The sequence below is a fragment of the Giraffa tippelskirchi genome, chromosome 1 (genome assembly GCF_054371585.1).
Source record: "Giraffa tippelskirchi isolate mGirTip1 chromosome 1, T2T-mGirTip1v1.2.pri, whole genome shotgun sequence".
Taxonomy (NCBI): Eukaryota; Metazoa; Chordata; class Mammalia; order Artiodactyla; family Giraffidae; genus Giraffa; species Giraffa tippelskirchi.
Genome location: NC_137275.1, coordinates 48762215 through 48777344, shown reverse-complemented (window position 1 = coordinate 48777344; position 15130 = coordinate 48762215). Strand labels below are relative to the sequence as shown.

General features: G+C 42.6%; 1 long non-coding RNA gene and 1 pseudogene across 1 annotated transcript in view; both read right to left on the bottom strand.

The window, feature by feature from the left end:
- Positions 1-11007, bottom strand: part of LOC145517240 (uncharacterized) — a 153954-nt gene extending 142947 nt beyond the window's left edge. The window contains exons 1-3 of the long non-coding RNA XR_014061960.1: positions 10592-11007; positions 9755-9818; positions 8684-8821 (exon numbers count right to left, since the gene is read on the bottom strand). This is a non-coding gene — a long non-coding RNA (uncharacterized LOC145517240). The remainder of the gene's footprint in view (positions 1-8683; positions 8822-9754; positions 9819-10591) is intronic.
- Positions 11008-11925: 918 nt separating this feature from the next.
- Positions 11926-13794, bottom strand: LOC145515494 (kinesin-like protein KIF3C pseudogene; annotated as a pseudogene).
- Positions 13795-15130: the final 1336 nt, after the last annotated feature.

The following is a 15130-nucleotide window of genomic DNA, read 5'->3' as shown; positions in this document are numbered from 1 at the left end:
TTCTGTCCACTTTCCCAAAGAACTATGCTTAAGCAAGACATTATGCAGCATTGGAAACATATAGGAATCTCTATCAGCAGACACAGAATGTACACTAGCCCATGTCAGTGCTACTCACACCATCAAGTGCAGTGCAATTACAATAATTAAATTTAAAGCACTTCAATTATAAATCCTGACAGTGATGCGAATATTGGTTTACAGAAGAAGTCTCTAAGTAGATGCTTCTTGTCATATAAAGGAATAATCTTTAAAAATTAAAGTTAATGATAATTTTAATGAAAGAAACTCTCTAGATACACTCTTTAACCATGTAAATTCAATCCGGAGTAAATGTGAAAGATTAGAAAATTTTCGTTTTAGATTAAACTAGTCCTCTGGATTCTCTGTGATTACCGCTGCATTTATGCCTGGTTTGGTTTCCAAACTAGCTTCATCATGAGGAACTACTGTAATAACTTTTATAATGCATTTTATCACTATAGTCAAATACTAGGCTCAATAAGCAAGCAAAAGAATCACATGGAGTGTTGAGAAATTAATGGCTGTTATTTTGCAATTAATAGATTGCTTTAATATATTTTGTATTAATGTTCAGCATTTTTACTATACAATTTAAAGTAACATTTTCAGATTAACCATTGAATATAAATACAACTGTCTAACAAAATATAATGTATAGAAGCGTAATTTATATTTTTGTTAAAATTGGAAACATATTTACTTTTAGAGAAATAGGGGTCCGAGGTTCTATTACAGATTATAGTACTCTCCCCTCTAGCTGCAATTTTGGGTAAGCCATCCTTTATTACTTTTTTCTAAATTCTACAGCAATAAAATGAGGCATATAAAACCTTTTTTAAAATAAAAGTTATATAATTTAAATTATAAGCAGTTTGGAAAAAAAAAACACTTTTAGAATGCAAATAAATCAACCAGAAGCTAATTTCGTTCAGCTACCTTTTCTTTTGCTATTTCATTTTAACCTTTTGTTTACACAGGCAAGCACTGTTTCTGTTGTATCTAAAGAGTGTCCATTATTGGTATAAATTTGAAACAACTCACTTGAGTGAGAAAAAGTGCAACAGAAGGAAAGCACTTAACAGCCAACATTTGCTATGCCTATTTTTTTCCCTCTAGCATCTGGAATATAAACTCTGGCTTTTCCATGGAATAAAAGGGAAAAGTAAATACACTGTAACTTCTGACTGTTGTCTCTTATACTACAGATATCTAATATACCACAAATCTCTCTGCTTTTGCTTATAATACCTATTAGGTCTGTGCTCATTTGTGGAGTCTCTAGGGCGGAATCTGATCCAAATTGATTTAATTGGCAGGATTAATTTTCTTACCTTCCTTACTTGTGGTAAGGACCCATTTCCTAGCTTGCTAGCTCAAAAGATCAGCAAAGGGTTGGTCTTTGCTCCAAAGGCCACCCACCTTTCTCATGTCTCCATATACTCCCACTTCCTCCAAAAATGGCAGGTGGAATCTCATGCTTCACGTTATACTCTCTTCAGGTGTACCCTTCTGACGGATTCCCCAAATAAAAGGGAAATAAGAATTGTTTTTTTTTTTTTTACCAATGTTTAGTATTTTCAGTATACAGTGTTTATATCTATTTTGCTACATTTATCTTTTGTATTTTCTATTTAAGATAACCATTTATTCACAGCAACTATAAATTAAATATGCTCTGCTGTTTTAAGCCATCAAGTTTGTGGATTTTTTTTTTTTACAGATGCCTCCAGAAATTAATATATCATGTATATAAAATTCTAGAGGAGGCAAAACTAACCTATAGTCACAGCAGATGTTGTCTGAATCAGGGATTAGAGAAGGGTTGCCTGAAAAGTGACACACAGGAACTTTCTGGGGAGATGAAAAATGTTATATGTTTTGACTGTGGGTAATGGCTTCCCTTGGGGCTCAACTGTGAAGAATCCACCTGCAATGTGAGAGACCCGGGTTCAATCCCTGGGTTGGGAAGATCCCCTGGAGAAGGGACCAGCTAGCCACTCCAGTATTCTGGTTTAGAGAAGTCCATGGACAGAGGAGCCTGGCAGACTACAGTCCATGGGGTTGCAAGACTCGGACACAACTTAGCAACTTTCACTTTCACATGGAACCATGAGTATGTTTATTTATCATAACTCATGGAACTACATAATTAAAGTTATGCTAATTATACTTCACTAAATTAGGAATATGATTTGACAGTCCAATGCTCATTTAATCTTACAGGCAGATCATCACACTGCCTCCATGCAATGTGGGTAGGACAAAATGGACAGAAGTAAGACTAAGGTTTATCTTTTCACTACAGTCAAGACCTATAAAAATATCACGGTCTCACTATGTTTATGCCTGGCTTTATGATATATCTCAAAGAGGTGCAGCATCTGGGAAGCAGTGCGATAGCAACCCTTGGTCTCAGAGGTGCTCTATGCTGACTCCCTCATGGGTTGCTACTTTTGCCTTAGGACTGCTGAAATTTGATTATAAATCACCCCAGCTTCTGAAAAAAAATGAAAAGTCACAGACAATAAAACATTTTCCTTGTTTTGAGTAACAGCAGATGGTCAGTCAGAGCAAGACAGTGGAGCAATCAATATGACCAACCTGTGTTATTGTGTTGTAATGTATCTGAGCATATGTATCCCGAAGAGCATAAGTGGAGCAAAGAGCGGGACGTGACTTGGTGACTGAACACCTGAGCATAAGAACCTGCCTGTTATGCAGGAGACCCAGCCTCAATCCCTGAGTTGGGAAGATCCCCTGTAGAAGGGAATGGCAATTCACTCCAGTATTCTTGCCTAGAAAATTCCATGGACAGAGGAGCCTGGCTGGCTACAGTCCATGGGGTCACAAAGAGTCGGACACAACTGAGCGACTCATACACTTTCACTGAGCATAGCTGAGGAATCAGTTTACTGTTCTAAAATTTTTGCAAGGGAGAGTGAACAACTGATTCTATCCATAATTTGAGGAACATTTATTAACTTCTGAGTGCATGACATGTCAGCATATTTGCTTATCTCTAAATCAGGAAGCCATCCAGTTACTGATATTAACTTTAAACATGTGGGAACAAACTCTTATATTGGATTGTGGAGGATATAAAAACAGCACACAGACATAGATAAAATTGTGAAGGATTCTGTTAACGTTTAGAGTCACACCACATTTTGGCATACCTAGAAAAATATACATCCATATACATAATTTTATAACTTAAACCAACCATATCATTGACCAGAACTATGAGAAATAGGAAAGTCCCATAGTTTCCAGAATCTGAAAACTGCCTTCATAGTATAACTTTTGCTAATGATAACATGAAGACCTTTGCCCTAAACTTTAGTATATAGAGTTCAGACTTGGGCATGTGTTCATATTCATAGGCCTCTTAATATCTTGGCCTTAATATGTGTTTTCTTTTTATTTTATAAAGTATGGATATAATGTTGGGGAAAAAGGCACAGGATCAAATTTATAATGTAACTGGAAAAGCTGACCAATTGGATGCTTGCTTTATTCAGATTAAATGATATATGATAAAATCATACAAGTGATTATATATGTTAGCTTAGTGAAGACATTGAAGGACATAGGTGGATCCTAACAGAGGAAAGAGCATATTCAGAAGTCAAATGAAATAGAGTTAAATGACTATAGTACTTTTAACTAAAAAATTCAATATTACTGAAGAACAGAGCTCTAGATGTGGAGTTTTTGAAAGATATAACTGGAAAGATATAAGAATAATAAAATAAACCAAAGGAAAGGGTTGTGATAAGACCTATACTAAGAGCAATGAAGGGCTCGGGGGTTTTCATCAAGGCAATAAAACACTCAGATCTTTCTGTACTGGAGAAATTGAAGGACTTTCAATCTTGGGACCTAGAGTAGACTTCCTCAAATATTATTGAGTATAGGAAGAAGCAGAAGTAGACTGAAAAAGATCAAAGCTCCCAAGACTGTCAGGGGTATGCGTCCAGTTTGAAGCCAAATCCCTGAAGGGTAGGTTGAAATCGATAAGGCTATAGAATCAAGCTATGGAAACTGAGTGTTATTAACTCTGAAAATTCATTATCCTTTTTCCTTATAATGAAAACCTTTTTTGTTTCAGAAAAGCTACTCATTCATTTGATAAGTAATTTACCTCAACCTACAGAAATGAACCTGAAATCCAGACTGGCCAATCAGAGCATTCATAATAACCTCATAGTGAGACATATAAATTAAGCAGTTATTTGAAGCAATTAAGATGGATACTGAGGAAGGATGTTAGCTTTTATTACTCTTTAATTGTCACCTAAAAGAGCAATTTCTGCCATAATTTGGAGAGAAATTAATTGATTTTAAGTTACTTTGAGATTCAGTGTTGTCACCACTATAAGTAGCCTAACTGATGTATGTACTAATGGAAAAACAAACTTACTTGGCATCAGAATTTAATAACATTTTAATGAATTATAAAAATATCATACTTTCATATAAGTATATGTATATATGTATAACTCAGTTTAACATACTTGACAACAAAAATAATACAGCATATTAACTAGAGGCAAAGTAATCACTTAGTTGACATAAAGAGTATCCATAATGTACTGAAATGCAGAAACAAGATGAACTAATACATTTTGATAATTTGAATCACATCCTAATGTATATATAAATATTTAAAGCACAGGCAAAATCAATGAAATTTATTGTTGTGTGTTTATTTAAGAACCTTCATTCTTGCCTTTATACTGAAGTCCTATTTTAGCATTAAGTCAAAAATATTTTGTCCTAAGGCAGAATAACCGTTCAAATGTGTTATTTGCATTTCATATTAAGATTAACGCAGAGGCCTTAGGATTTTGAGTCTTCTGTGAAGACTGCTTTGAAAACCACTGAATTCCAAGTGACATATCTTGCTCTCATTCATGAATTAAATATTATATGTCAACTTTGCAATGAGGCATGCAGTGAATATACCTGAACACTTCACTGTCTGGTTAGAAGAAGCACTTGGGAAATGTATGTTATGGCAGCTGCTGCTGCTGCTGCTGCTAAGTAGCTTCAGTGGTGTCCGACTCTGTGCGACCCCATAGATGGCAGCCCACCAGGCTCCGCCATCCCTGGGATTCTCCAGACAAGAATACTGGAGTGGGTTGCCATTTCCTTCTCCAGTGCATGAAAGTGAAAAGTGAAAGTGAAGTCACTCAGTTGTGTCCGACTCTTCGTGACCCCATGGACTGCAGCCCACCAGGTTCCTCTGTCCATGGGATTTTCCAGGCAAGAGTACTGGAGGTATGTTATGGCAGGGCTCCCCAAACTCTGGGAACTAATGCCTGATGATCTGAAGTGGAATTGATGTAATAATAATACAAATAAAGTTTACAACAAATATAATGCAGTTAAATCATCCTGAAACCAACCCTCCCACTGAACCATGGAAAATTTTTCTTCCATGAAGTCAGCCCTAGCGCCAAAAAGGTTAGGGACCACTGTTTATGGTATCAACATAATCTTTTTTTTTCTATCTCCCAAGAGAGTTAAATATCTTCTTCAAAGTTGCCACCACCATTATGGACTCCAGAGGTGAACATAGGTTGCAACTATGAGATTCACGAGCAGGCACAAAGCACTGCCTTCACTAAGCCGGGAATGTATGGACAGCAGCCACAGCCTAGGAGACCCACAGGTCTCCAGGTGCCGAGTGCTGCCCTACCATCCCAGGAGAGCACAAGGGCTGCTGTAACTGCACACCCCATATCAAGGGGATAATGGCCAGAACACACCAAAAAGAGACAGCAAGCCTCCAAACTAAAAGCAGCCCCTTGATTCTAGAAAACATGATGAAGTAAAATGACTTGAGCTCAACTCATCTCCCCTCAAGAAAACACCAAAATCACAACTAACTGCTGAATAACCATCACAAAAAAACACTGGAATTTATAAAAAAGAATACTTCACGTTCAAAAGACAATGAAGGAGTCACAATGAGACTGTAGGAGGGGTGCTTTCACAACATAATCAAATCCCATATCCTCCAGGTGGGTGACTCTCAAACTTGAAAACAATTATATTGTAGAAGTTCTCCCAGAAGAGTGAGAATTCTGAACCCTATCAGGCTCACCTGAGGGTCTGGAATCAGGAGGAGGAACACCCAGATTTTGAAAGCCAGTGGGGCTTGACTGCAGAAGCTCCAAGGACTGGGGGAAACAGAGGCTCCACTCTTGGAGGGCACACATAAAATTACACAGACACTAGGATCCAGCACAAAGCAGTAACTCCATACTGTGAAAATGATTATACTACCCAAAACAGTGTACAGATTCAATGCAAGCCCTATCAAATTACCAATGGGATTTTTCACAGGACTAGAACAAAAAAAAATGTTTTTTAATTTGTATGGAAAGACAAAAGATCCCAAATAGCCAAAGCAATCTTGAGAAATAAAAATGAAACTGGAGGAATCAGGCTCCCTGACTTCAGACTATACTAAAAAGCTACAGTAATAAAACAGTATGATACTGGTGCAAAAACAACAACAATATAGATCAGTGGAACAGGATAGAAAGTCCAGAGATAAACCCACACATCTATGGGCACCTAATCTGTGACAAAGGAAGAAAGAATATACAATGGAGAAAAGACACTCTCTTCAATAACTGGTGCTGGAACAATTGGACAGCAACATATAGAAGAATGAAATTAGAACATTCTCTAACACTATACACAAAAATGAACTCAAAATGAATACAGACCTAAAAGTATGGCTGGACACTATAAAAATCACAGAGGAAAACACAGAGCACCCTTTGACATAAATCACAGCAGTATCTTTTTTTATCTACCTCCTAGAGTAATGGAAATAATACCAAAAATAAACATATGGGACCTAATTAAACTTACAAGCTTCTGCACAGCAAAGGAAACCATAAAACAAAACAAAACAAAAAGACAATCCATAGAATAGGAAAAAAAATCCGCAAATGAAACGTCTGACAAGGGATTAATCTCTAAAATATACAAACAGTTCATGCAGTTCTGTATCAAACAAATAAAAAATTTTCATAAATATGGGCTGAAGACCTAAGTAGACATGTCTCCAAAGAAGACATACAGATGGCCAACGGGAACATGAAAAAATGCTTGACATCACTAATTTATCAGAGAAATGAAAATCAAAACTACAATGAGTTTTCACCTCACACCAGTCAGAATGGCCATCATCAAAAAGTCTACAAACAATAAAGGGGCTTATTGGAGAGGGTGTGATGGAAAGGGAACCCTCCTACCCTCTTGGGAGAAATGTAAATTGGTACAACCACTACAGAGAAGAGTATGGAGGTTCCTTAAAAAACTAAAAATAGAACTATCATATAATCCAACAATACCACCCCTGGGTATACATCAGAAGAAAACCATAATTTGAAAAGATACATGCATCTCAACGTTCATGGCAGCACTATTTATAATAGCCAAGAAAAGGAAGCAGACTAAATTCCCATCAACAGAGAAATGGATAAAGATGTGGTACATATATACAATGGAATATTAGCCGTAAAAAGAATGACATAATGCCATTTGCAGCAACATGCATGGACCTGGAGATTATCATACTAAGTCAGTCAAACAGAGAAAAACAAATATCACATGAATTCACTCATTTGTGGAATCTCATTTAAAAAAAATGATACAAATGAACTTATTTACAAAACCTCAACAGACTTACAGAAATTGAAAACAAACTTATGGTTACCAAAGGGGAAATGTGGCGAGGAGGGATAAATCAGGAGACTGGGATTAACATATACACACTACTATATATAAGATTGGAGAAGGAAATAGCAACCCACTCCAGTATTCTTGCCTGGAGAATCCCATGGACAGAAGAGCCTGGAGGGCTACAATCCACAGGATCGCAAAGAGTCAGACAAGATTGAAGTGACTTAGCACATATATACGATAGATAACCAACAAGGATCTACTGTACAGCACAAGTAACTCAACTCAATATTTTGTGATAACCTGCATGAGAAAAGAATCTGAAAAAGAATGAATATACATATAACTGAATCACTTTGCTGGAAACCTGAAACTAACACAACAGTGTAAATTAACTGTACTCCAATAAAACTTTAAAAAATGATAATAAACCTATTTCTTTTTGAAAAGTCAAAAAGAGTATATTCAATATTTTGAATTACATCAAACATGATATTCTATCGAAAACTCACTAATAGTAATAAACACCGAGTAAATGTTAACAGATCTATTGAATCAATGACAGTGGGAGTCCATAAGAAATATTTACCAATTTTACTCAAGTCTGTATGGCACCATGAAGGGTAATAAAGGCAAGAAACACAAAAGCAATATCAAGTATCCTTTTTTTAACTTTAGATAATCTAATCTATTTATAAGTAATTACTAATAGGACTATTGTATGGAAAAATAACACTGAACTTGGTTTTCTTTTGATTTTAAGGATCTATGGAATATTAACTTCAGTGGTTATGAGAATATCACACGCCTATGATTCAACGTTCAACCAATCACAAATCAAATCAGGACATCCAGAATGTGCTGGGTTTTCTCTTTTTTCAGAACGTCAGTGTCACTGGGACCCAGTCCACATCAACCATCGTAAAATGCTTCAGGTACTATGCATACATACCTTGGTCCTGGTGGTAGAATCTGCAATGCCTTGTTAACTGGTCCTGCTCTTCAGCATGGCCCCCCAGGGAACAGTTAGACCCATGGATGAGAGAGCCTTTGCAGAAGTCGAGGAATCCAGTTGAGTAGTTCCATCAAACTGTCGGAGGTTAAAAAATACATATGTATGAATTTGGATGCATTGGAAAGGGAAAGAAGGACAGTTTGACTTTACCTGCATAACCCCTCCCCCAAGGCAGCACACATTAGTGCCAAAAGAGACCACCCTGGACCACGATTTCTCACATGGGGAAAGTGAAAGCATGAGAATGGGTACTCAGATTCCCCAGACAAGTGAGATGCAGCCCAAGAGGCTCATTTCTTTTTCACCCCATCCAGAGTACTGAGTCATGAGCTGCACTACTTGGGGCAGGGAAGATGCTGGGAGAGTGGCAGAGGGCACTGAAGGGATGTGGATGCAGAAACTGTTAAATGCCTCTTGTACACCACCAAGAAGCCTGTCCAAGAGCCACTGGAGACAGCTTAACCGTGATTCTTCCCAACTTGCCCATGGGCATCCCCAGTGCTCTGTGCAACTCACCCCCACCCCCCACCACCCCACTCCACCAACGGTGTGGCCAGCTCCCTGCACATACTCATACTGGCAGGAAGAATAAGCTTTGGCAGATGGCTAGTAAGCGTTGCAGAAAATCAGCCTGAATCTGCAAACCAGGGAGCAACCATAAATTTGAGTTTTAGCGTCACCACTGGGAAAGTCAAAGGGAAGCTGTCAGCAACCCACCTGGTGAGCTGCAAGATGGGAGAGAAGCTTAAAAATTCTGCCAAAAGAGGAAGAAGTGTGACGCAGGTGTAAGCACAGAGAGACTGAGGAAGCCTCAGAATCCCCAGTAGAGCAGTGGGAAGGTATTTCTTTCCTAAAGTCAACCAGTCAAGACTGGAGGAAGTGCCTGCTACTTCTAATGGAAGGACAGCAGCTACAAGAACTTTAAGGGAAAAAAGTTAAAAAATCATGGAAACATGACCCCAACAAGGGATCGCAGCAATCTGCTAGTAATCAATTCCCAAAACATACCTGATAAAGAATTAAAAATAGCTGGATTTTTCTCTTGTGATGAGAAGATCCACACTCGTAGCAGCTTTAAGTATACAAAAAGTATTAACTAGTCACCGTGTTGTACTGTCACATCCCCATTATTTATTTTATAACTAGAAGTTGGTTCTGTTTCTTTCTTGTCCTTGCTCAGGTACTCGGTTGCACATGGTCAGAAGGGCCCAGGCAGCTGCTGACCCACCACGGTGCCCCGGGCCAGGAAGGCAAGGGCAGGGCTTTCCACTTCCCAGTAGCAGGGGTCCCGGAGGACTTCAACCAGCTGCTGCTGCTAAGTCGCTTCAGTGGTGTCCGACTCTGTGAGACCCCATAGACGGCAGCCCACCAGGCTCCGCCATCCCTGGGATTCTCCAGGCAAGAATACTGGAGTGGGTTGCCATTTCCTTCTCCAGTGCATGAAAGGGAAAAGTGAAAGTGAAGTCGCTCAGTCGTGTCCGACTCTTAGCGACTCCATGGACTGTAGCCTACCAGGCTCCTCCGTCCATGGGATTTTCCAGGCAAGAGTATTGGAGTGGGGTGCCATTGCCTTCAATCAGCAGGCGCAGCCAAAGCCCCTGCAGCCCGTAAATTGGAAGCCTGTAGGAGGAATCCCTGCCTCTGCAGCCCACCACGCTCCACCGCCCGCCCCTGGGCGGTAGTGCAGCCGCCCCCCACCCGCCACCCCTCACCCCACCTCCAGCGAGCCCGACGAGAAACAAGCCTGATCTCCAGCCCCTGTGGAACTGGAGCCTGAGCAAGAAGCCAGGCTAGAGCAAGCTTGGCCTCAAAGAAGGCTCCCGACGGGGCCGAAGTAGCACTGACCTTGGTTCCCCAAAGAAGCCCAAGTGCTATTATGCAGTCTGTGAGAAAGTTTGGGGGCTGAGACCTCACCACGTATAGGAATCTTTGCCTGCGGCTGGCGGCAGGAGTTCCAGAAGTTTGTGCGTCAAGAGAGTTGGCGCGGCCCCGCCTCACTGGGCATGCGCGGGATGTTGCGCGGACCACCTGCGAGGAGCTCCTCCGAACTGTGGACAAGTACCACCTGAGCGAGCCAACCAGCCAGCCAGCCGCCGCACCTCGGGGGGGACCCGCACCCACTCTCTCTATTGCTGCAGCCGCTCCCACGCCAGCAGCCCCACCTTCAGCACCCCCAGCTCGCTGAGAGCACCACTCTCTCTGGCTGCCAGGCCGCTGCACCGTTTTCTTGAGGTAACACAGCCCTGCCAGCCTCTGCGGACTGCGTGGTCCCCGCCCCTCATCCCGTGGGCCCGAGGCTGGAGGCCCCTCCCCGCTTGTTGCAGCCTTGAGCAGGCGCGTTCCCTTCCTCTCTCGGGACTTCGTGTCTAGAGGAAAGAGAACTTTATGAAGTCAACAACAAGGAGACCATTATCTTCACCCCAGGTGTCAAAGTAAACTTGTAAAACAGCGACAACCACAGAAACTCCATACACAAATAGTGCAGCAGGCATATCCGTGAAGGTGAGTCAGCCGTGTTGAACCCTGCTGTCTCAGGGATGGACATGTTCCGGAAGTCAGAGGTCAGTAAGGAGACCACCCCCACCTCCACTCCACCCTTGTTCCCATCTTACTCTTGTCAGGAGAGTGTGTAATTGCCTTGGTTCTGTTCTGTCTTGTGGCAACAAAAATTTGAAGCGACAGAGCAGTGTTACAGCTCCGTGTTACAGCTCAGTTTTATCTAGAAAGTAAAGGAAAAGACATCCTTGAGGTGTGAGGGCATGCCAACACAAAAGACACGAAGAGAAGAGAGGCTCTGGCACAATTTTGGCTCCTCTTTTTATATGCTTTTTCTCCTCCCCCTGGGCCTGCCCTATGTAAATTGGGCTAGCCAGGAGTGCTATTTGTTTTACCTGAGGTCCTCACTCCAGTCTTCCGACCTTCCTTTGTTCTATTTTCGCAGGCTTTTCCCTTCTTTGTCTTTTAGCCACCACCATTTTGGACTCCTTCTTCCTATTCTAACTACCTAACACTCTGAACTTAAGATTCTGGAGTTTCCTTTTGTTTCAAGAGCGCACTGAGGGCAGAGCCGGCAGACCCACGCAGGTGGAACTTAGTGACTGGCCTGCTGGTCAATGGATTGGTCAGCTCGGAGGAGACATGGTCATTGACAGTTGTGCTTTCAGGAAAGATCCCTAGGGTTAGCTGCACCATCCCAGGAGTCTGTCAGATGCGTAGCCTGACTGAAGATTGTCATTTTGGGCCACCATTGTCATGGTGTGCAGCATAGCAGAGGCCACTGGGGTACGTGTGGTGGCACCTGGAGGCCACTGAGGACTCTGGGACCAGGATCTGGACTTTCAGACTTTACAGGGAAATGTTCTTTCCAGAAATCTGTTTTAACGCATGAGCCTTTCCATATGTAGTGCATGGGGGGTCTTGTTCCTGACAGTGAGAGAATTCCAACATAAACACAGCTGGAGGGAATAAATCCAACTCCAAAAAGGTCAACCTGTACTTTCAACTGTGTAGCTGGGGTGGCAAGGCACCCCAAGAGTACTGGCTGATAGACCTCGTGTAGCCCACTGCAGACATGGGATGTTTCTTCTTTTGGCTGTTATTAAATCCACCTGGCACAACTGGCTGGACCTTCTATCGCTCTTCCTCATAGTCCAGGAAAAGCAGGTTTATAATCTTGTTCTCCTCAAGTGGGATGAAGTTCTCAGTGATTAGGTACTTGAACCTGAGTTCCTAGGTCTCCTCATTCTTTGCCTTCTTCAGCTTCTGCTACGTGTGGATATACTCATCATGCTGGTCCCAGATCTCTGCCTTCACAACCTGCTGTTTGACTTGGAACTTCATGAGTTTCTTGGGTTTGACCTCCATGTCCTGGTGCATGGCTGTGTACGTAGCCTGAAAATACGTTGTCTCCTCATCTCAGATCATCACCTCCTGCTGTATTTCCTGCTCATGGTATTTCTTCTCTGTGGTCTCCTCACTGTTCAGTTTCAACGTCTTCTACTTCTCTTTGGTGTGATTCATGATGTTCTTGCCCCAGTGGAGAAGCTCACTTTCCATGGCCTTGTACTTGACTGCAAGCAGTTCTGTGGCCTTCTGCTCCTTCTGCTCCAAGACCTCCTGCTATAGTTCTTGCAGCATCTTCTCCTTCATCCCTAGCAGCTTCTGCCTCTCCTCACTGATAAGACTGCAGTCATCCTGGCTGGTCACCTGCTATTCCATGAGCCACTGACTGTGCACCTGAAGGTAATTATCCATGTTTTCATCCAAGGCTAGCTCCAGGAGGCTGGGGCAGGTGGTGGTGATGGTGGTTGATGTTATTATCCTCCTCTTTGGCCTCCCAGACTTTGATTACTAGCCCTTCCTGGTAACCTACCAGGGCTGACATAGTGCTTTCTATACTGCGACTTCTTACGTTATTGTTCTTTATGCTGCTGCTCTTCCTCCATAGCCACTTTTCCAGCATCTCCTTCTCCAGATGAGACTTCAGGTAGGTGATCTCCTGGAATTCATACAGCAATGTGTCCTTGGGGTCCTCATGTACTCAGGGGTTGTTCTTGATTTCCTTGTCTTGGTTGACAAAGCAGTGGTTGGAGAGGCTCTTGTTGTAGCCAGTAAGAAACTGACACCTGTGTGGCCACTATGATGATCTTGTCTTTGCCCCCAGGAGAGTTCTAGAACAGCCAAATCAGCTTGGTGTCCTAATAAGGGATGTGGGTGTTCCTGTTGCCCAACAGGACAATGATTACATTGCCCAGGGAAGACAGAGAGAGGTTTATTTTGGAAGCTTCCGTATGCCTTTCTCTTCCACCACCTCCACTGTTATCACCAGCCATGGACTGTATGGCTGTCTCTTCAGTTAAGTAGAGATCTGCTTTGTTGTACCTATTGCTCCTGGCCAGGTTCAACAAGGTTGAGTTTTTTCAAACAGCTATGGTCCTGGCCATCACAGCCACTGTACCCCATGGTGGTGAGGAAGTAGAGTGGGAGCAAGAGCTGATTTCATTCATGTGTGTGTTGCCCACGACCTGAGTCTGCTCTCATAGGTTCATCATATGCTGAATCTCCTTGTCATTCTTGGTTATAAAGGAGGAGAGATCCTTGATGTAGATGCCTTAGCATTCTCCATCAGCTCTAGGTTCCTGCTGGTCCTTGGAGAGCAGGTCTCAAATCTCTTCTAGGTATATCTCCAGGTGGGAGGACTGGACCAGGCACTGCTGGTAGTAGGAGTGCAAGAAATAGATGAAGAAGTGCTCAGAGTTATTGGGGATGACCTTGTCCAGCCTGGATTCTACCCATGTTCCCTGCATGGTATGTCCTCCCAGTGCCTATCTGGCCATAAACAAATACCATGCCATTGAAACCCTGAAATAGTGAGTCTACTGAGGCTCTCACATTTTCATCACGTAAGTCTCTGTTTTGAGCTGGCATCATGCATGGTATTCAGAGATGGCAATGGCACCCCACTCCAGTACTCTTGCCTAGAAAATCCCATGGATGGAGGAGCCTGGTAGGCTGCAGTCCATGGGGTCACTAAGAGTCGGACACGACTGAGCGACTTCACTTTCACTTTTCACTCTCATGCATTGGAGAAGGAAATGGCAACCCACTCCAGTGTTCTTGCCTGGAGAATCCCAAGGACGGGGGAGCCTGGTGGGCTGCCGTCTATGGAGTCGCACAGAGCCGGACACAGCTGAAGCGACTTAGCAGCAGCATACATGGTATTAAAGTTGAAGGTCTTGGGAAGGTATCCTGGGGCAAGGCAGGGGTTTCACAGAGTCAGCTGGCCAAGTTGTATATCCATGTCAGGGCTTCACAGCTGGTGGTAGTGGTAAAGCACCCACCTGCCAGTGCAGGAGACATAAGAGATGTGGATTCGATCCCTGGGTCAGAATGATCCCCTGGAGGAGAGCTACTCCAGTGTTCTTACCTGGAGAATCCCATGGACAGAGGAGCCTGGCAGGCTACAGTCCATGGGGTCACAAAGAGTCGGACAACGTCTGAAGCAACTTGGCACACAACACAGGATCTAATAGTGAACAGCAGTCACCCCTTTAGCCAGAAGGTGGCACTGGGCCATCACTTTCAGGGTTGGCCTTGGTTTTACTGGCCATCTTACTGCTCTGTCCTTTTATCACTCCCATCCCACTCCACAGCCTGGGTGGTCCTGTCATCTCTAGGTCTGGATCATTGGGACTGACCCAGTGGGCCCCCTTAGTGCCAATCTTCAATCTGCGTACAAATTCCTGCAGTGGGGATTCTGGGAGATGGCCCCACCAGTTCTGCAAGCCAGGCCACCACAGCTCTCCAGTCCTTACAGACTTTAGCAGAGTCCATGGAAGCCACAGGAGCTGTGTTGGCTGAACGGCAGTCCCCAGAACCCACCTC